This window comes from Pseudorca crassidens, chromosome X (assembly GCF_039906515.1).
Source record: "Pseudorca crassidens isolate mPseCra1 chromosome X, mPseCra1.hap1, whole genome shotgun sequence".
Classification (NCBI taxonomy): Eukaryota; Metazoa; Chordata; class Mammalia; order Artiodactyla; family Delphinidae; genus Pseudorca; species Pseudorca crassidens.
In genome coordinates this window covers 69,740,595-69,762,479 of record NC_090317.1, presented here as the reverse complement: position 1 = coordinate 69,762,479, position 21,885 = coordinate 69,740,595, and the positions used below count along the sequence as shown (strand labels likewise).

Genomic DNA, 21,885 nt, shown 5'->3' with positions numbered 1-21,885 from the left:
GGAACCTCCATACTGTTCTCCATAGTGGCTGAACCAATTCACATTCCCACCAGCATTGCAAGAGTGTTCCCTTTTCTCCACACCCTCTCCAGCATTTATTGTTTCTAGATTTTTTGATGATGGCCATTCTGACTGGTGTGAGATGATATCTCATTGTAGTTTTGATTTGCATTTCTCTAATGATTAATGATGTTGAGCATTTTTTCATGTGTTTGTTGGCAGTCTGTATATCTTCTTTGGAGAAATGTCTGTTTAGGTCTTCTGCCCATTTTTGGATTGGGTTGTTTGTTTTTTTGTTATTGAGCTGCATGAGCTGCTTGTAAATTTTGGAGATTAATGGAAAATGGATGAGAAGTAGTATTATGTAGTTGACTACTGTGAGGATTAATTTTATGTATTGTTGAGAATTTAAACTCCATAATATTGCTGCCTTGGCATCCATTTTGTATGTTTAAGTACCCTGCAGGGGCCTTAAGTTGACACTAGCCCCTTCAAAGAATGCATGCCCTATATAACAGCAGGGGCACAAATGTAAATGTAGGGTCCTGATATGACTCCCCAAACTGCCCTTGTAGTAAGCATTCTCATCCAAAGCCTCCCCCTTGTGCACCTTTTATATTAGACTCAAGAAGCTTTCCAAAGTCCGATTCTTTTTGGTTTGAATTGACCAATTCAGCCCTAGCCTGGGATCTCTTGCAGTCTTTTGTTGAACTGTGACTCACCATCTGACATCCTGAGGCTCTACTTGACAAATGATAATTTAACAAGTCACAACATGTGTCAGTTTGACTGCACTAAGTGATGCCCCAGATAGCCGGTAAAGAATTATTTCTGGGTGTATCTGTGAGAGTCTATCCAGAAGATTTGTATTTGAATCAGTAGACTGAGTAAAGAATATCCACCCTCACCAATGTGCCAGAATAGAACAAAAAGGCAAAGGAAGAGTGAATTCTTTCCTGCTGTCAGACATTGGAGCTCCTGGTTCTCAGGCTTTCAGACTCCAGGATTTACACCACCACCTCTCTTCTCCCCTAGAGTTTCAGTCTTGGAATGGGAGTTACATCATTGGTTCCCCTGTCTCCCAGGACTTCAGACTTGGACTGAATTATACCACCAGCTTTCCTGAGCCTCCAGCTTGCTGACAGCAGATCATGGGACTTCTCATCCTGTGTTGCCACATGGGCCAATTCCTATAATAAATCTCTTCATATATTTGTTTTATATCCTTCTGGTTCTGTTTCTAAGGGGAACCCTGACTAATATAACTAGTTTATATGAATGTGTAAAGTGAAGGAGTAGAAAAAAACACTTTGAAATTTAAATCTCAGAATTAGGATGCTCAAATTAATTTTTAAAGACATACTTTCAAGTATTAGATTTAAAATTCTCATGTCTATTTCATAATATCTTCAAAAGTTAACCTTAGGGGCTTCCTTGGTGGCGCAGTGGTTGAGAGTCCGCCTGCCGATGCAGGGGACATGGGTTCGTGCCCCGGTCCGGGAAGATCCCACATGCCGCAGAGCGGCTAGGCCCGTGAGCCATGGCCGCTTAGCCTGAGCGTCCGGAGCCTGTGCTCCGCAGTGGGAGAGGCCACAACAGTGAGAGGCCCACGTACTGCAAAAAAAAAAAAAAAAGAGTTAACCTTAAAATGTTAGAGCAATTATAATTAGAAAAATATACCAGTAGAGCAATTATACCTCAGTATGGGAAATTTATTTGAGAACCATTATAACCACTTGTCAGCGTTTTTAAGCTGAGCCATATTCATGATAACTTATTCCAAAAATAATATATTTTCAAATGTATTTACAAGTGTCTGTCATCAAGATTTTTGTAGACTATTAGAACTAAAGTTAATGTTTTGGTTTTTACTGTAACAGTGTTAAACATGCCAATTATAGAAGAGTAAATTGCAGGCATTAATAAAAATATTGAAAAGTAAGTAAAGATAAACTATTATACATATATATGTAGTAGTTGGGTATCTTCTTAGGTCTGGGAAATATCAATTCTAAATAACAACTCTTGGTCCTGTTTTTAAAATAGGTTTGTGGCAGACAAACCATAAGGTAACCCCCAATATTTTCTTGTCTACTAGTGTTTACACCTTTGTCTATTCCCCTCCCCTTCTGTGCACACAGTACCTGTGACTTCCAACCAATAGCAAACTCTAAACAATGGCAGAGGTGATGGAATGTCATTCACTTGATTAGGTTATGTTATGTGACCAAAAGTCACTTCTATGATTATATCATGTTATCTAAGACTCTATCCTATATCAGACTGGAGGAAGAAACTCATTGCTGGTTTCACAATGTAAGCAGTTATGTTGGGGAGACACATGGGAAACAGGAACTGTGGCATCATTTAGGACCTGAGGGCAGTCTCCTGCTGGCAGGCAGCAAAATGTCTGAAAATTTGGTTATATAGCCACAAGAACATGAATTATGCCAACAACCTGAATGAACTTGGAAGTATATTCTTTTCCTAACTATTCCTACAGATGAGAACCCAGCCCAGCCAACACCTTGATTACAGTCTTGTGAGACCCTAAGCAGAGGAGGCAGCTAAGCTGTCCCAGATCCTTGGCCAACACATAACACGATATAAAAAATGTGTGTTATTTAAAGCTGTTAACTTCATGGTAATTTTTAGCCAGGAATAGAAAATGAATATAAAGTTTAATGTGAAGTTGTCTGTGTCTACAATCTATTTGAATAGTCTTTAACCTGTTCTTCTACAAATATATTTTTTGATTAGCTTTGGAAAGGATTATCATCTAGTATATTTTTCAGGATTGCTCCTAAAATTTTAAAACTTTTGTTTTCTTTACAAGTAGGTTTATGAGCTATCTACTGTTGTGTAAAAAATTGGCCCATAATATGAAGGCTTAAAACTACAAACATTAATTACCTCACAGTTTGTAGGAATTAGAAATTCAGGTATAGCTTAGCTAATAGTTCTGGCACAGCATTTCTCAGAATATTGGAGCCAGGGAGTCTGTTGAGACTGGAACCATCTGAAGGTTTGACTGGGTTGTGGGATTCACTTATAAGATTGCTCAGTCACATTGCTTTTGGTAGGAATATTTCATTCCTTCTATGCAGGCCTCAGCATATAGCAGTTGGCTTTTCCCAGAGTGAACAATCCAAGAGAGAGAGCAAGGAAGAAGCCTCCAATGCCTTTTGTGATATAGTCCTCCTGAGTCGTGTACCATCACTTGTATTTTGTAGCCACCTTCTATTGCTATTGTGGTGAGAGCAAGTGTTGGGAGGATCTGCTTGAAACACTGTGTGATGTTAATCATCTTTGTGTGAGTGGTTTGTCCCCAGTAAATTGCATAACAGTAAAAAGTGATTTCTGCTTGTTTTTGTGTTTGCGGTACACGGGCCTCTCCCGCTGAGGAGCACAGGCTCCGGACGCACAGGCTTAGCGGCCATGGCTCATGGGCCCAGCCGCTCCGCGGCATGTGGGGTCCTCCCAGACCAGGGCACGAACCCATGTCCCCTGCATTGGCAGGTGGCCTCTCAACCACTGCACCACCAGGGAAGCCCTGTTTTTGTGTATTTTTCATGTTTAGTGCAATACAGTAAACCTTGTATAACATCATGGGACCCATTCAAAGTGCCACTAGTGATGCTGGAAGTGCTCCCAAGAAGCAGAAAAAAGTTGTGACATTACAAGAAAAAGTTGAATTGCTTGACATGCACCTGCCATTTCAAGATAAATCCAGTATAAGGATTATTGTAAGAAAAGGAAAGAAAACGAAATTCATAACGTCCTTGCTGTGGCTAGCAACAGACCTAAAAACCTTGCACTTTTTGTGAAATAACTTTTTATCTCCTATTGAAAATGCAGCTTCTATGTGGGTGCAGGATTGGTATAAGAAAGTCATGCCTATAGACTCTAATATGATTCAAAATAAAGCTATGTCAGTATATGGCAAAGCAAAAGGAAGGTGAAGGATCTAAAGCTGGAGAATTTAATGCCAGAAAAGGACGGTTTGATCATTTTAGAAAGAGGTTTGGCTTAAAAAATGCCACGATAACAAGAGAACCAACTTCTGCTAATGAAGAGGCAGCAGACAAGTTCCCAGATACCATTAAGAAAATCACTGAGGAGAAAGGATGTCTTTTTTAAAAATATGTATTTTATTGATTTTTAACTAATTTTATTGGAGTATAGTTGCTTTACAATGTTGTGTTAGTTCTTGCTGTACAGCAAAGTGAATCAGTTATACGTATACATATATCCCCTCTTTTTTAGATTTCATTCCCACTTAGGTCACCACACAGCACTGAGTACTACTGTGCTATACAGTAGGTTCTCATTAGTTATCTATTTTATTCACAATAGTGTATATATGTCAGTCCCAATCTCCCAATTCATCCCACCCCCATTCCCCCCTTGGTATCCATAAGTTCTTTACATCTGTGTCTCTATTTCTGCTTTGCAAGTAAGTTCATCTGTACCATTTTCTTTTTTTTTTTCATCTGTACCATTTTCTAGATTTCCACGTATAAGTGATATTATATGATATTTGTTTTTCTCTTTCTGACTTCATTCTGTATGACAGTCTCTAGGTCCATCCACGTCTCTGCAAATGATCCAATTTCGTTCCTTTTAATGGCTGAGTAATATTACATTGTATATATGTACCACATCTTTATCCATTCCTCGGTTGATGGATCTTTAGATTGCTTCCACGTCCTGTCTATTGTAAATAGTGCTGCAATGAACATCTGGGTGCATGCATCATTTCAAATTATGGTTTTCTCTGGGTATATGCCCGGTAATGAGATTGCTGTGTCATATGGTAGTTCTATTTTTAGTTTTTTTAGGAACCTCCTTACTGTTCTCCATAGTGGCTGTACCAATTTACATTCGCACCAACAGAGTAGGAGGGTTCCCTTTTCTCCACATCCTTTCCAGCATTTATGGTTTGTAGATTTTTTTGATGATGGCGTTCTGACTGGTGTGAGGTGATATTTCATTGTAGTTTTGATTTACATCTCTCTAGTACTTAGTGATGTTGATCTTCTTTTCATGGGTTTGTTGGTCATTGCGACAGTCAGGTATGGGCCCAACTCTCCAGCGTCATCCATTTTCAGGGCTAGTTAATTTGGCAGGTGAGTTGTTACACACTCCTTAGCAGATTCCAACATCCATGGCCACTGTCCTGCTGAAAGGGTATCTTCTTGAACAGGTTTTTAACGCAGACAAAAGTGCCTTATTCTGGGCGGAAAATGCCACAAAGGACTTCTATTAGTAAGGAAGAGAAGCAACCATCAGAATTTAAGGCAGGAAGGGGTAGGATAACTCTACTGTTTTGTGCAAATGGAGTCGGGTTTATGAACAGGACTGCCTTTACCTATAGAGCAGCTAACCCCCGAGCCTTGAAGGGAAAAGGTAAACACCAACTGCCAGTCTTTTGGTTGTACAACAAGAAGGACTGGACGACAACCCTTTTTTCTGGATTGGTTCCATTAATGCTTTGTCCCTGAAGTCAGGAAATACTTTGCCAGTAAGGGATGGCCTTCTGAGGTTCTTTTGATATTGGACAATGCCCCTGGCCATCCAGAACCCCATGAGTCCAATACTGAGGGCGTCAAAGTGGTTTATGCCCCCAAATACACGTCTGTAATTCAGCCTCTAGGTCAGAGGGTCATAAGGATCTTTAAGGCTCATTACACACAGTACTGTATGGGAAAGATTGTCAATGCTATAGAAGAGAACCACGATAGAGAGAACATCATGAAAGTCTGGAAGGAGTACACCATTGAAGATGCCATCATTGTTATAGAAAAAGCCATGAAAGGCATCAAGCCCAAAACAATAAATTCCTGCTGGAAAAAAACTGTCCAGATGTTGTGCATGACTTCACAGGATTTAGGACAGAGCCATCAAAGAAATCATGAAATAGATTGTGGATATGGCCAAAAAGATGGGGAGAGTGAGTGATTCAAGATATGGATCTATTGAGAAATTCAAGAGTTAACAGACACCATACCAGAGGAATTAACAGATGACAACTTGATGGAGATGAGTGCTTCTGAACCAGTGCCAGACGACAAGTAAGAAGACTTAGAAGCAGCACCAGAAAACAAATTGACGTTAGACAATCTAGCAGTGTTCCAGTTATTCAAGACTGCTTTTGACTTCTTTTATGACAGGGACCCTTATATGATACAGGTGCTGAAACTAAAGCAAATCTTGGAAGAAGGATTAGTACCATATAGAAACAGTTTTAGAGAAATGGAAAGACAAAAAAGTCAGACAGAAATTGTGATGTATTTCTGTAAAGTTGCACCGAGTGTGCCTGCCTCTCCTGCCTCCCCTTCTACCTCTGCCATCCCTGAGACTGCAAGACCAAACCCTCCTCATCCTCCTCAGTCTAGTCAATATGAAGATGATGAAGATGAAGAATTTACGATGATCCACTTCCACTTAACGGTAGCAAATAATCATCATGCCCTACAGTTTAGAAACTTATCTATTGTGTATGTCTGTGAATGTCTTCATATGAAAATCTAATAAACTTACAGCAAAAGCTCTATGGGACCTTTTTTGTCACCATTGTCATCATCATCCCCTAAGTATTCATTGTATATCACATCCTGTACAAGACTTGTATTGAGCTGGGTAACCTATCCTTACATAGGCATAATGTGAATGACATTTAATATAAAATTAGTAGTGTGTTAGTTTTCTTACTGTTTTATAACTTTACTTTCAAAGAATTACATTACAGTATGCCTCTCGTTATTAGAGAAACTGCATCAGCCTTATCATCACAGGTAAGTGGTTTTTTAAAAGTGTAATAACATTTCCAATACTGTATTAAGAATGTGACTGTAATATTGCATACCATAAAATTTTTATAACATTTCATTCATTAGTGTATAGGCTATCATATTGATTACACTAGGCTACCATAAAGCAATCTTTCTTATCAATGCATGAATCATTATACCTGTAAATAAATATTAATTTCTTTTTTCACATTGTTTCATTTTTGATGTCTAGTGTTAATAATATGTATAACATCTAAAGTGTTTTGTATCATATAAGACTGTTGTGGGTACTCACAGATGATTCATCTTGTAAACAGATGATGTAAACTTATGGTATCAATTAATATATTACAGTACTGTAAATGTATTTTCTCTTATGATTTTCTTAACATTTTCTTTTCTCTAGCTTATTTTATGGTGAGAATGTAATATATAATACATATAGCATACAAATATGTGTTAATTGACTGTTTATGTTATCAGTAAGACTTCTGGTCAACAGTTGGCTATTAGTAAAGTTTTTAGGGAGTCAAAAGTTATATGCAGGTATTTGACTGAATGAGGGTTTGGTGCCCCTAGCCCCCACATTGTTCAAGAGTCAACTGCATTTATGTAATAATGAGACCTCTATAAAAAGAAATGTGTAAAATGAAAGGAATATTGAAATAATTATGCAGCTATGCAAGTAACTACTCTGTCTCTTTTCCCTTTCTCACACACACACACACACACACACACACACACACACTCATGCCCTTATTCAGTTTTGCTAGTATATTTTTAGTGGTTATTTATATTATTATTTTAAACTCAACAAACTGTGGGATAATAGTTTTAATTGATGAGAAAGAATAGCATGCTTGGTGTAAATTTAAAAAACATCTCATTATTTAAGTGGTATGCAAGGTTATAGCTTAGTTAGGTAATTGAGTAACTTGGTCATTCTAATGTTTTTTCCATTCCAGCTTCAGTTAAAAAGTTTGGAGATTAATAGCAGACTTGTTATAAGTAACAGCTTACCACATACATTAGTAATGTGGTTTGCAAACTCATTAAAAGATTGTGGTAGCTGAAGTAAAACAGTCATGTTGCTATACAGAGTGGTGTTTTATCTTCTTTCTCTAAGCATCTCAGCTTTGAGTCATTCCTGAAGAAGGGTTTAATCACGTTCCAGCAAGTCTCTTCATCTTTGACATCCATCTGCACTGCTGAGCTCTGTGGACCTGGTCTTATACTTGGTTTGGTTTCTGTAGCATCTTTATTAAGCTATAAAAAAGGAGAATGAATATTAACAAATCCATTAAAATATTATAGAGGGTTGATAAAAATACAAGTAGACTAAAATGCAAGGACAGAATCCTTCAGGAAAGAACCATGCATGTTAATATCTATGAAGTAAAAGAACCACAAGTAGATAGATTCAAATGACTGTTGAGAGGAACTGGGGGAAATACAACAATAATGCAGAAAATGGCTTAAGGACAGTGATCTAAAAACATATTCACTTTCATGTGATTTAGTAAGAAGAAACAACATTATTAAGAAAGCTTAAATTAAGTGAAGTAATTTAGGAAGAGAAAGACAAATACCATATGATATCACTTATATGTGGAATCTAAAATATGACACAAATGAACATATCTATGAAACAGAAACAGACTCACAGACATAGAGAACAGACTTGTGATTGCCAATGAGGAGGGGAGTAGGGGAGGGAAGTATTGGGAGTTTGGGATTAGCAGATGTAAACTATTATGTATAGGATGGATAAACAACAAGGTCCTACTGTATAGCACAGGGAACTATATTCAGTATATTGTGATAAACCATAATGGAAAAGAATATGAAAAAGAACATACATATATGTATAACTGAGTCACTTTGCTGTACAGCAGAAATTAACACAACATTGTAAATTAACTATACTTCAATAAAATTTAAGAGAAAAAGAATGCTTGTATTAAAAGGCTACCATTTAAAATGAATTTGAGGATTTTTTTTCAAAAAAAAAAAGTCACCAAAAGATCAGTAGGCAGCATTAAGAAAAAAATCCTGGGGAGAGGTGAGAATCTAATTTCTATAGCTGCCATATTATAATATGGACATCCTCAAAATGTCCACTTTTCAAGAAAAATCTAACAGACATTTTAATAAAAGAAAATATGGGACTTCCCTGGTGGCACAGTGGTTAAGAATCTGCCTGCCAATGCAGGGGACACGGGTTTGAGCCCTAGTCCAGGAAGATCCCACATGCCATGCAGCAACTAAGCCCATGTGCCACAACTACTGAGCCTGTGCTTTAGAGCCTGCAGGCCACAACTACTGAGCCTGTGTGCCACAACTACTGAAACCTGCACACCTACAGCCCATGCTCCACAACAAAGAGAAGCCACCTCAATGAGAAGCCCACACACTGCAATGAAGAGTAGCCCCTGCTCACCACAACTAGAGAAAGCCCGCCTGCAGCAATGAAGACCCAATGCAGCCAAAGATAAATTTATATAAAAAAAGAAAATATGGCATATTAACAAGAGAAAAATCAATGCAAACATGCTTGAGGAAGCACAAATGATGTATTTCTAGACAAAGACTTTAAGTTGGTTGTTTTAAATGAGTTTAATAGAATGAGTTTTGAAGTGTTCAAAGAGCTAAAGGAAACTATTATCTGACAAACTAAAGAAAAGTATGAGAAAATGTCTCACCAAAGTGAGAATATCAATAAAAAAATGGAAATTATATAAAGAGCAACTAAATAGAATATTTAAACTTGAAAAGTATAGTAACTTGAATTCCTTTTATTTCTTTTTCTTGTCTGATTGCTATGACTAGGACTTCTGATACTATGGTGAATAAAAGTGGTGAGAGTGTGTGTCCTTGTCTTGTTCCCAGTCTTAGAGGAAATGCTTTCAAATTTTCACTGTTGAGTATGATGTCTGCTGTGGGTTTCTCATAAATGGCCTTTATTATGTTGAGGTATGTTCCTTGTATGCCCACATTCTGGATAGTTTTTATCCTAAATGGATGTTGAATTTTGTTAAAAGCTTTTTTTGCATCAATTGATATAATCATATGGATTTTTTGTTTTGTTTTGTTTTCTGTTTTTTCTTGCAGTATGTGGGCTTCTCACTGCTCTGGCCTCTCCCGTTGTGGAGCACAGGCTCTGGACACGCAGGCTTAGCAGCCATGGCTCATGGGCCCAGCCGCTCCACAGCATGTGGGATCCTCCCAGACCGGGGCACGAACCCGTGTCCCCTGCATCGGCAGGCAGACTCTCAACCACTGCGCCACCAGGGAAGCCCAATCATATGGTTTTTATTCTTCAATTTGTTAATGTGGTGTATCACATTGATTGATTTGTGGATGTTGAAAAATCCTTGCATCCCTGGGATAAATCCCACTTGGTCATGGTGTGTGATCCTTGTAATGTATTGTTGGATTCGGTTTGCTAATATTTTGTTGAGGATTTTTACATCTATGTCTGTTAGTTATATTTGTAATTTTCTTTTTCTTGTGATACCTTTGTCTCGTTTTGGTATCAGGGTGATGCTGGCTTCATAGAATGAGTTTTGAAGTGTTCCTTCATCTGCAGTTTTTTGGAATACTTTAAGAAGTGTAGGTGTTAACACTTAGTTAACTGTTTGGTAGAATTCACCTGTGCAGCCATCTGGTCCTGGACTTTTGTTTGTTGTGAGTTTTTAAATTACTGATTCAGTTTCATTACTGCTAACTGGTCTGTTCATATTTTGTATTTCTTACTGGTTCAGTCTTGGAAGATTGTATATTTCTAAGAATTTGTCCATTTCTTCTTGGTTGTTCATTTTATTGGCATATAGTTGTTTGTAGTAGTCTCTTTTGATCCTTGGTGTTTCTGTGGTGTCGGTTGTAACTTCTCCTTTTTCATTTCTTACTTTATTGATTTGGACCCTCTTCCTTTTTTTCTTGATGAGTCTGGCTAAAGGTTTATCAATTTTGTTTATCTTAAAAAAAAACAGCTTTTAGTTTCATTGATCTTTTCTATTTTTTTAGTCTCTTTCATTTATTTCTGCTCTGATCTTTATGATTTCTTTACTTTTTTTTTTAAACATCTTTACTGGAGTATAATTGCTTTACAATGGTATGTTAGTTTCTGCTTTATAACAAAGTGAATCAGTTATACATATACATATATCCCCATATCTCCTCCATCTTGCGTCTCCCTCCCAACCCCCCATCCCACCCCTCTAGGTGGTCACAAAGCACCAAGCTGATCTCCCTGTGCTATGCAGCTGCTTCCCACTAGCTATCTATTTTATATTTGGTAGTATATATTAGTCCATGCCACTCTCTCACTTCGTCCCAGCTTACCCTTCCCCCTCCCAGTGTCCTCAAGTCCATTGTCTTCATCTGCGTCTTTATTCCTGTCCTGCTCCTAGGTTCTTCATAACCTTTTTTTTTGGTTTGTTTTTAGACTCCATATATATGTGTTAGCATATGATATTTGTTTTTCTCTTTCTGACTTCACTCTGTACGACAGACTCTAGGTCCATCCACCTCACTACAAATAACTCAATTTCGTTTCTTTTTCTGACTGAGTAATATTCCATTGTATATATGTGCCACATCTTCTTTATCCATTCATCTGTCAGTGGACACTTAGGTTGCTTCCATGTCCTGGCTATTGTAAATAGAGCTGCAATGAACATTGTGGTACATGGCTCTTTTTGAATTATGGTTTTCTCAGGGTATATGCCCAGTAGTGGGATTGCTGGGTCACATGGTAGTTCTATTTTTATTTTTTTAAGGAACCTCCATACTGTTCTCCGTAGTGGCTGTATCAATTTACATTCCTACCAACAGTGCAAGAGGGTTCACTGTTCTCCACACCCTCTCCAGAATTTATTGTTTCTAGTTTTTTTGATTATGGCCACTCTGACTGGTGTGAGGTGATACCTCATACTTCTTTTTTTTAATTAGTTAATTTTTGGCTGCATTGGTTCTTTGTTGCTGCATGTGGGCTTTCTCTAGGTTCAGTGAGTGCGGGCTACTCTTCATTGTGGTGTGCAGGCTTCTCATTGCAGTGGCTTCTCTTGTTGTGGAGCTTGGGCTCTAGGCACGTGGGCTACAGTAGTTGTGGCATGCGGGCTCAGTAGTTGTGGCTCACAGACTCTAGAATGCAGGCTCAGTAGTTGTGGCACATGGGCTTAGTTGCTGCATGGCATGTGGGATCTTCCCTGACCAGTGATCAAGCCCATGTCCCCTGCATTGGCAGGTAGATTCCCAGCCACTGCTCCACCAGGGAAGTCCCGATTTCTTTACTTCTAATTTTGGGTTTTATTTGTTTTTCTTTCTCTAGTTCCTTTAGGTATAATTTTATGTTGTTTGATATTTTTCTTGTTTCCTGAGGTAAGCTTGTGTCACTATAAACTTCTCTCTTAAAACTGCTTTTGTTGCATCCCATAGGTTTTGGACTGTTGTGTTTTCATTTTCATTTTTCTGTAGGTAGTTTTTTAAATTTCCATTTTGATTTCTTCAGTGATCCATTGGTTGTTTAGTCCACATAGTTTTGCCTTCACATGTTTGTGCTTTTTGCAGTTTTTTTCTTGTAGTTGATGTCTAGTCTCATAGCATTGTGGTCGGAAAAGACGCTTGATATGATTCCAATTTTCTTAAATTTACTGAGGCTTGTTTTGTGGCCTATCATGTGATCTATCCTGGAGAATGTTCCACGCACACTTGAAAAGAATGTGTATTCTGCTGCTTTCGGATGGAATGCTTTATATATATATCAATTAAGTACAACTTGTCTAATATGTCATTTAAGCCCAGTATTTTATTGTTTATTTTTTGTCTGGATTATCTATCCATTTATGTAAGGGGGTTGTTAAAGTCCCCCACTTTTATTGTGTTACTGTCAATAAGAAAAATGAACACAAGCATACTACTAAAGGAAATCATCAAACGAAATGGAGAGAAACTAAAAGAAGAAGAAAAGAACAGGGAAAACTGACAAAAATAATCAGAAAACAGGTATAAGTACATACCTATCAATAATTACTTTAAATGTTAGTGGACTAAATGCTCCAATCAAAAGATATAGGGTGGCTGGATAAAAAAAACAAGACCCATCTATATGATGCTTACAAGAGACTCACTTCAGAACTAAACACACATGCATACTGAAAATGAAGGGATGGAAAAAGATATTTTATGCAGATGGAAATGATAAGAAAGGGGTGGTACCAATAATATCAGGAAAAATCTTTAAAGCAAAGTCTCAACAACAGACAAGGGCATTATATTATGATAAAGGGATGAATACAAGAAGTGTATATTTTACTTTTTAACATTTATGGATCCAATGTAGGAGTACCTAAGTATATAAAGCAAATACAGATATAAAGGGGAAATTTGACAATACAATAATGGCAGGGTACTTTAGCACCCCAATTTCATCAAAGGACAGATCATCAAGCTCTAAAGACTTTACCAAAAAACTATTATAAATAAGAGATGGATTCAGTAAAGTTGCAGAACAGAAAATTAATACACAGAAATCTGTTAAATTTCTATACAGTAATAATGAGCTGTCAGAAAGAGAAGTGAAGAAAACTATCCCATTTACAGTTGTATCAAAAAGAATAATACACCCAGGAACAAATTTAACGAGGTGAAATACCTGGACTCTGAAGAGTAGAAGATATTATTGAAGAAGACACAAATAAATGGAAAGATATTTCCTGCTCATTGATTGGAAGAATTCACATTGTTTAAATGTCCATATTATTTAAAAGAATCTATGCATTCAGTGCAATTCCTGTCTGAATCTTAAGGACATTTTTCATAGAAATAGAACAAAAAAATTCTAAAATTTATGTGGAACCACAAAATACCCCAAATAGTCAAAGCAACCCTGAGAAAAAAGATCAAATCTGGAGGTGTAACACTCTTTAGTTTCAAAGTCTATTACAAAGGTATAGTAATCAAAACAGCATGGTATTGGCAGAAACTCAGACATATGTGGGCAATTAATTTATGATAAAGTAGCAAAGAACATACAATGGAGAAACAATACTCTTTTCAGTAAATGATGTTGGGGAAACTTGACAGTCACATGCAAAGCAAAAAGAAAAATGAAACTAGATCGATCACCTTGTTTCACCATAAAGAAAAATCACCTGAAAATGGATTGTATGTAAGCTTTGAATGTAAGAACTGGAACCATAAAACTAGAATAAAACATAGGCAGTATGCTATTTGAAATCAGTTGCAGCATTATCTTTCTGGATATGTCTCCTCAGGCATGGGGACCAAAACAAAAACAAATGAGACTACATTAAACTAAATAGTTTCTGCCTATCAAAGGAAATCATCAACAAAACAAAAAGAGAACCTACTGAATGGGAGAAGATATTTGCAAATCATATATCCAATAAGGGGTTAATATCCAAAATATATAAAGAATTCATAGAACTCAAAAACAAAAGCAAACAACCTGATTAAAAGGGGGGCAGAGGAAATGAATAGACATTTTCCAAAGAAGACATACAGATAGCCAACAGGCACATGAAAAAATATTCAACATCGGTAATTATTAGTGAAATAAATATCTGGTAAAGATAAATACATGGGAAATTGTGTAATGCCAATTTTTATTTTCTACATGATTGAAAAGATAAATGCATTAGAATTATCATTCTATTTATTGGGCACACAATTTATAACTATGTAGTCTATGTCATCAATGATAGGGAAGGACAGAGCTCTACTGGAGCAGGGGTTTTGTATGATATTGAAGTTAAGGTGGTATACATTCTTTTTTGTTTTTTAATTGAAGTGTAACTGATTTACAATGTTGCGCCAATCTCTGCCGTACAGCAAAGTGACTCAGTTATACACATATAGACATTCTTTTTTTAAATATTTTTTTCCATTTTGTTTTATCCTAGGACATTGGATATAGTACCCCTTGCTATACAGTAGGACCGTTTTGTTTATCCATTCTAAATGTAATAGTTTGCATCTACCAACCCCAAACTTCCAGTCCATCCCTCTCCCTCCCCCCATCCCCCTTGGCAACCACAAGTCTGATCTCTAGGTCTGTGAGTGTGTTTCTGTTTTGTAGATAGGTTCATTTGTGCTGTATTTCAGATTCCACATATAAGTGATATCATATGGTATTTTTCTATTTCTGACTTGCTTCACTTAGTATGATAATATCTGTTTGCATCCAGGTTGCCATAAATGGCATTACTTTGTTCTTTTTTATGGCTGAGTAGTTTATATGTTGTTTATATGTACCTCATCTTCTTTATCCATTTTCTGTCAATAGACATTTAGGTTGTTTTGATATTTTGGCTATTGTTAATAGTGCTGCTGTGAACATTGGGGTGCATGTATCTTTTTGAATTATAGTTTTGTCCGGTTATATGCCCAGGAGTGGGATTGCTGGATCATATGGTAATTCTATTTTTAGTTTTCTGAGGAACCGCCATACTGTTTTCCATAGTGGCTGCACCAACTTACATTCAAGGGTGGTATACATTCTAATTAGACTGTTATAACTTTAAGGTGCTAAATGTAATGATCAGTGTACCCACAAAGTACCTATGTATAGAATATACACTAAAAGTAATAAGAAGGGAATCAAAATGTTTCACTAGAAAAGAAATCATCCAAACACAAAAGATGTCAGTAAAATGGTAGGAAATGAGTTACAAAAATGCCATAAGGCATATAGTAAACAAATAGCAAAATGGCAGAAGAAGTACCTCCTGATTGATAACTACTTGGAATGTAAAAAATCTTTAATCAAAAGACATAGCTTGGCAGAATAGATAAAACATGATCAAACTATATTGTATCTAAAAGAGACTCATGGGGACTTCCCTGGTGGCACAATGGTTAAGAATCCACCTGCCAATGCAGGGGACACGGTTCGATCCCTGGTCCAGGAAGATCCCACATGCTGCAGAGCAACTGGGCCCATGCGCCACAACTACTGAGCCCGCGCTCTAGAGCCCGCGCGCCACAACTGCTGAAGCCCGCATGCCTAGAGCCTGCGCTCTGCAGCAAGAGAAGCCACCGCAATAAGAAACACACACACCGCAGGGAAGAGTAGCCCCCATTCGCCGCAACTAGAGAAAGCCCACGCACAGCAATGAAGACCCAATGCAGCCAAAAATAAATAAATAAATATGTTAAAAAAATTTTTTAAAACAGACATATTTTAGATCTAACACACAAATATATTGACAGTGAAGAAGACTCCATGCAAATAGTAACTGAAAGAGATCAGGCGTGTCTATACTAATATGAAATAAAGTAGATTTTAAATCAAGAAGTTTATAGTAGGTGGAGGAATTATATATTAATAAAATATTCAATTCAACAAGAAGACATAACAATTGTAAACATTTACAAACCTAATAACAGATCCTCAAAATATATGAAGGAAACTGGACAGAATTGAAGGAAGAAATAGGTAGTTCTTCATAAGAGTGAGAGGCTTCAATACTTCTCTTTCTATAATGGAAATAGCAACCAAACAGAAAATAAGTAAGGAATTAGAGGACTTGAACAACTCTGAACCAAATACACCTAACAGACATATATAAAGTACATTCTACACAACAACAGCAGATTACACATTCTCTCACATGCACATGGAACTTTCTCCAGGACAGAGTATATTTTAAGCTACAAAACAAGTCTCAATAGATGTAAAAAGATGGTTATCGTACAAAGTATCTTCACTGACCACAACAGGATGAAGTTAGATATCAACAACAGAAGGAACTAATAAAATCACAAATATATTAAAATTAAACAACACACTCAAACAGCCAATTGGTCAAAGAAGAAATTGTAATGGAAATTAGAAAATACTTAGAGACAAGTGCAAATAAAAACACATTAAAATTATACTATGCAGTGAAAACAGTTGTTAGAGGAAAATGTATATCTGTAATTATGTAGATCTAAAAAGAATAAAGGTCTCAGATCAGTAACCTAACTTCACACCTGAAGGAACGAGAAAAAGAAGAAGAAACTATCCCAAAGGTAACAGAAAGAAGGAAATAATAAAGATCAAAGTAGTGATAAAATAGAGACTAAGCAAACAATAGAGAAAATTAATTAAATCAGAAGACGGTTACTTGGAAAGATAAACAAAATCACCAAATGTTTAGTAAGACTAAGAAAAAACAGGGAGAGAGAGTACATACAAATAACTAAGATGAGAAATGTAAGTGGTGACACAACTGACCTTAACAAAATTAAATTAATTGTAAGAAAATAGTATGAAAAATTGTACAGCAAATTAGATAACTTAGAAGAAATGGATAAATTCCTTGAAATACACAATTCACCTAAACTGACTCAAGAAGAAATAGAAAATCTCAACAGACCTAACAAGTAAAGAGAATGAATCACTAACATAACACCTGATGACAAAATTAAGTCCTGAATTAATTTTGGTGATTTCCGCCAAACATTTAAACAAGAGATAAAAACAATACTTTTAGTACTCTTTCAAAAAATTAAAGTACTTCCTAACTCATTCGATGAGAACAGCATTGCTCTGATACAAAACCAAATAAAGACATAACAAGGAAGAAAATTATAGATCAATATCCCTTATTAATATAGATGCAAAAGTCCTCAACAAAATATTAGAAAACCAAATCCAGTTGCATATTAAATGGATTACTCACCATGTCCAAGTCAAATTTATTCCAGGAATGCAAGGGTGGTTCAACATAAGGAAAGCAATCAATGTAATACATGATGTGAATAGAGCAAAGGGAAAAAACCCTCATGATCATCTCAATTTATGCAGGAAAGGCATTTGACAAAATCCAACATCCTTTCTTGATAAATACTCTGAAAACTGGGAATATAGGGAAAATTCTGCGACATGATACAGGACATTTATGAAAAACCCACAGTTAACATCATACTCATTGATGAAAGACTGCAAATTTTACCCCTAAGATCACTAACAAGGCAAGGATACCCACTTTCATCATTTGCCATTCATGTCTTACTGGAAGTACTAGCAATAGCTATTATACAAGAAAAGGGACATCCACATTGGAAATGAAGGGGTAAAGCTACCTCTATTCACAGATTATGTGATCTAATCTTTAGAAAATCCAAAGGAATCCGCAAGAAAGCTAGTAGAACTAAAAAGCGAGTTCTTCATAATTGCAGGGTACAAATGAAAACAAAAATCAGATGTATTTCTGTACACCACCAACAATCTAAAAATGAAATTAAGAATGGAATTCCATTTATAATAATATCTAAGAGTTTAAATCCAAGGAGAGAAAGGAAATCTTGGGAAGCTGCCGTCTGCACCTCCATGACCAGCACAGCCATGCCAGAGTCAACAGGAGACCCAGGCCATCACCCCATCACTGCTGCTTCTATCCACCTGCTTCCACGTCCTTGGATTCCTTCCAACAGCTTGCTAAAACATGATGGATTACTATGAAGTTCTATGCATGCAGAGACATGCTTCAGCCATGGATATTAAAAAGGCTTATTGGAAACTGGCATCAGCATAGCAACCAGATAAAAATCTTGACAAGAAAAAGGGAGAGAAAATTCAAATAGCCAAGGTATATGAGGTGTTTGAGGTGTTATCACATATTAAAAAAATGGGACATCTATGACAGATATGCTAAAAAACAATTAAATGATGGAGGTGGAAGTCATTTTGACAGGCCATTTGAGTTTGGCTTCAGATTCCTTAATCCAGATGTCTTCAGGGAATATTTTGGTGGAAGAGACTTTTTTTATTTGACCTCTTTGAAGACCCACTTGAGAACATATTTGGTCATTGCAGGGGCCCCATGGAAACAAAAGCTGGGGCACAGGGTCATTTTTCTCTGCCTTAAGTGGATTTCCGTCTTTTGGAGGTGGATTTTCTTCTTTTGACCCAAATTTACATTGTTCAGTTCACTACGTCATGGGGGCCTCACTTCATTCTCTTCCGTGTCATTCGGTGGTAGTGGGATGGGCAACTTCAAATCTATGTCAACTTCTACTAAATTAATTAATGACAGAAAAATCACTACAAAGAGAATTGTCAAGAATGGTGAAGAAAGATTAGAAGTTGAAAAAGATGGCCAGTTAAAGTCCTTAACAATAAAATGCAAGGAGCAGCAGCTATGCTTGGATAAGGAGTAATTGCATGCATTTAACTGAAATGTTAAACTATAAATATAGGAACATTTGTTGAAGATTTGAAATGAATTCAACTTCTAGTATAACTGTACCTAATGTAAAGTATTTATAAACAGTTCACTGGAGCCCCTATTTGTCATATGCTTTCGAGTTTATTGTTGGGACCACATAACAGTTCCATATTTTTTTGTCTTTAAAATTGTTGTAAATCTGTATATGCACATTGCTTTTCTATTAAATGTAATCTAAGGTGGCTTTGATTCTTTTGTACACTAACAGCTGCAAAGACCTTCTTTTGCATTGTGTTTGAAACATGAGCCAAGTAGTGTCAGTCAGCTGTAAAGTCAGTATTGCCAGGATGAATCTTACACACACACACACACACACACACACACACACACACATACACAAATTCAATTTTTTTCAGTATTTAATAGTGAAAGACATTAATGGTAACACACTTTTGATTTAATATAAATTGAGGATGTTTTCTACTTGTGCATGAATGCTGGCAACTTAGTACATTTTGACAATTGTTTAAACATGTAATTATAAGCTTAGGTTTAAAAAAGTAAAGCTGGTAAGCTGGGTCTTTGTCATTTGCTTTAAAAAAATGGAAATGTGAATGTGTTTAATGCATTCCTTCTTGAGTGGGACCTGTAAAAACAATTAATTTAATTAATTTATGAATTAAATTCTCAGTAATAAATTTAGGCAAAAGGCTAGTACACCAAAAATTATAAAACATTTTGCTGAGAGAATCCTTGTGCATTTCTGGTGGGAATGTAAAAAGGTGTAATTGCTATGAAAAACAGTTTGGCAATTTTTCAAAAGGTTCAATATAGAACTACCAAATGACACAGCAATTCCACTCCTAGGTTTATATCCGAAAGAACTCAAAACAGGAACTCAGATATTTGTAACAAGTTTCATAGCAGCATTATTCACAATAACCAAAAGGTGGAAACAACCGAAGTGTCAATCAACAGGTGAATGGATAAACTATATGTGGTATATTCATACAATGGAATATCATTCTGTCATAAAAAGGAATTACATTTTGATATAGGATATACCATGGGTAAACCTTGAAAACATTATGCTTAGTGAAATAAGCCAGATACAGATGAAAATATAATATTGTATCCTTTCACTTTTATGACATGCCTAGAATAGGCAAATTCATAGAGACAGAAAGTAGAACAGAGATTACCAGAGGCTGGGGGCAAGGGATGGGGTTAGAAGCTCAGGTTTTTGTTTAATGTGTATGGGGGTTTGGTTGGGATGATGAAAACGTTTTGGGTATTGATTTAGTAGTGATGTTTACAAAACATTGTATATTTAATGCCACTTACAAATGATTAAAATGATAAAAAATTATGTATATTTTACCACAATAAAAATGAAAAAGAAATTAAGGCATTTCCAGATCTACAAAAACTGAGGGTTTTTTTTTACTAGCAGACCTGTCCTTCAATGAATGCTAAAGAGAGTCCTTTAGTTTGAAATATATGGATACTAGACAGTAACTCAACTTGACATGAAGAAATAAAGAACAGCAGGAAAGGTAACTAAATAGGTAAATGTAAAAGCCAGTATTATTGTATTTTTGACTTATAACTCCTTTTCCCCTATATGATTTAAAAGACAGTTGCAAAACGCAGTAATTATAAATCTGCATTAATGGGAACACAGCATGTAAAGATGTATTCTGTGGCAATAGAAGCATACAGATTGGGAGAGGAATGGAAATATATAGAAGCAAATGTATACTATTGAAATTATGTCAGTGTTACTCTGAACTAGATTGTTATAAATTAAGATGTTAATTGTAATCCTAAGGCAACCAGTAAGATAATGACTAAAAGATATAGTAAAAGAAATGATAAGGGAATGAAAATAATACACTAGAAAATATCTATTTAATACTAAAAAAGGAAATAAAATAAGTATGGAGAAACCAAAAAGACATAAGATATGGAACATTAATATCCAAATGCTACAAATAAGTCCTTCCTTATCCATAATTACATTAGATGTAAGTGGATTAACCTCTCGAATTAAAAGGCAGAGATTGGCAGAATGGATTTTTTAAAAAATGATCCAACTAAATGCTGTCTACAGATACTTTAGTTTTAATGACACAAATTGTTTGAAAGTAAAAATATAGTGTATGGAAACAGTACTCACAAGAGAGCTGAAGTTCATATGCTAATATCAGACAAAATAGACTTTGAAATAAAATTGTCACTAGAGAGAAAGGACATTTTTTTTGGCTGCATTGGGTCTTCATTGCTGCATGCGGGCTTTCTCTAGTTGTGGTGAGCGGGGACTACTCTTCATTGTGGGGCATGGGCTTCTCATTGCGGTGGCTTCTCTTGTTGCAGAGCACGGGCTCTAGGTTCACGGGCTTCAGTAGTTGCAGCACTCAGGCCCTAGAGTGCACAGGCTTCAGTAGTTGCAGCACGTGGGCTCAGTAGTTGTGGTGCGTGGGCTCTAGGGCACACAGGCTTCAGTAGTTCTGGCGTGCAGGCTCCATAGTTGTGGCTCACAGGCTAGTTGCTCCATGGCATGTGGAATCTTCCGGGACCAGGGATCGAACCTATGTCCCCTGCATTGGTAGGCGGATTCTTAAACACCGCACCACCAGGGAATCCTGAGAAAGGACATTGTATAATGATGAAATCATCAATCCCTGGAAAAAATATAATAATTTAAGCACCTCACAACAGAGCACCTCACAACAGAGCTCCAAAATATATAAAGTAAAAATGGAGAGAATGGAAGGGAGAAATAGGTAATTTAATCATAAGAGTTGGATATGTCAATACCCTACTTTCAATAATAGAAAAAGTAGATGGAAGATCAGCAAGGAAATGGAAGACTTGAACATCCCTAATTACCAAGCAGACCTAATAGTTAC

General features: G+C 36.5%; 1 long non-coding RNA gene and 1 pseudogene across 1 annotated transcript in view; one reads left to right on the top strand and one right to left on the bottom strand.

The window, feature by feature from the left end:
- LOC137217458 (dnaJ homolog subfamily B member 6-like) overlaps positions 1-21,226 on the top strand; it is a 95,032-nt pseudogene extending 73,806 nt beyond the window's left edge.
- The window catches only part of LOC137217459 (uncharacterized), a 97,045-nt gene continuing 79,634 nt past the window's right edge, over positions 4,475-21,885 (bottom strand). The window contains exon 4 of the long non-coding RNA XR_010940101.1: positions 4,475-8,060. This is a non-coding gene — a long non-coding RNA (uncharacterized lncRNA). The remainder of the gene's footprint in view (positions 8,061-21,885) is intronic.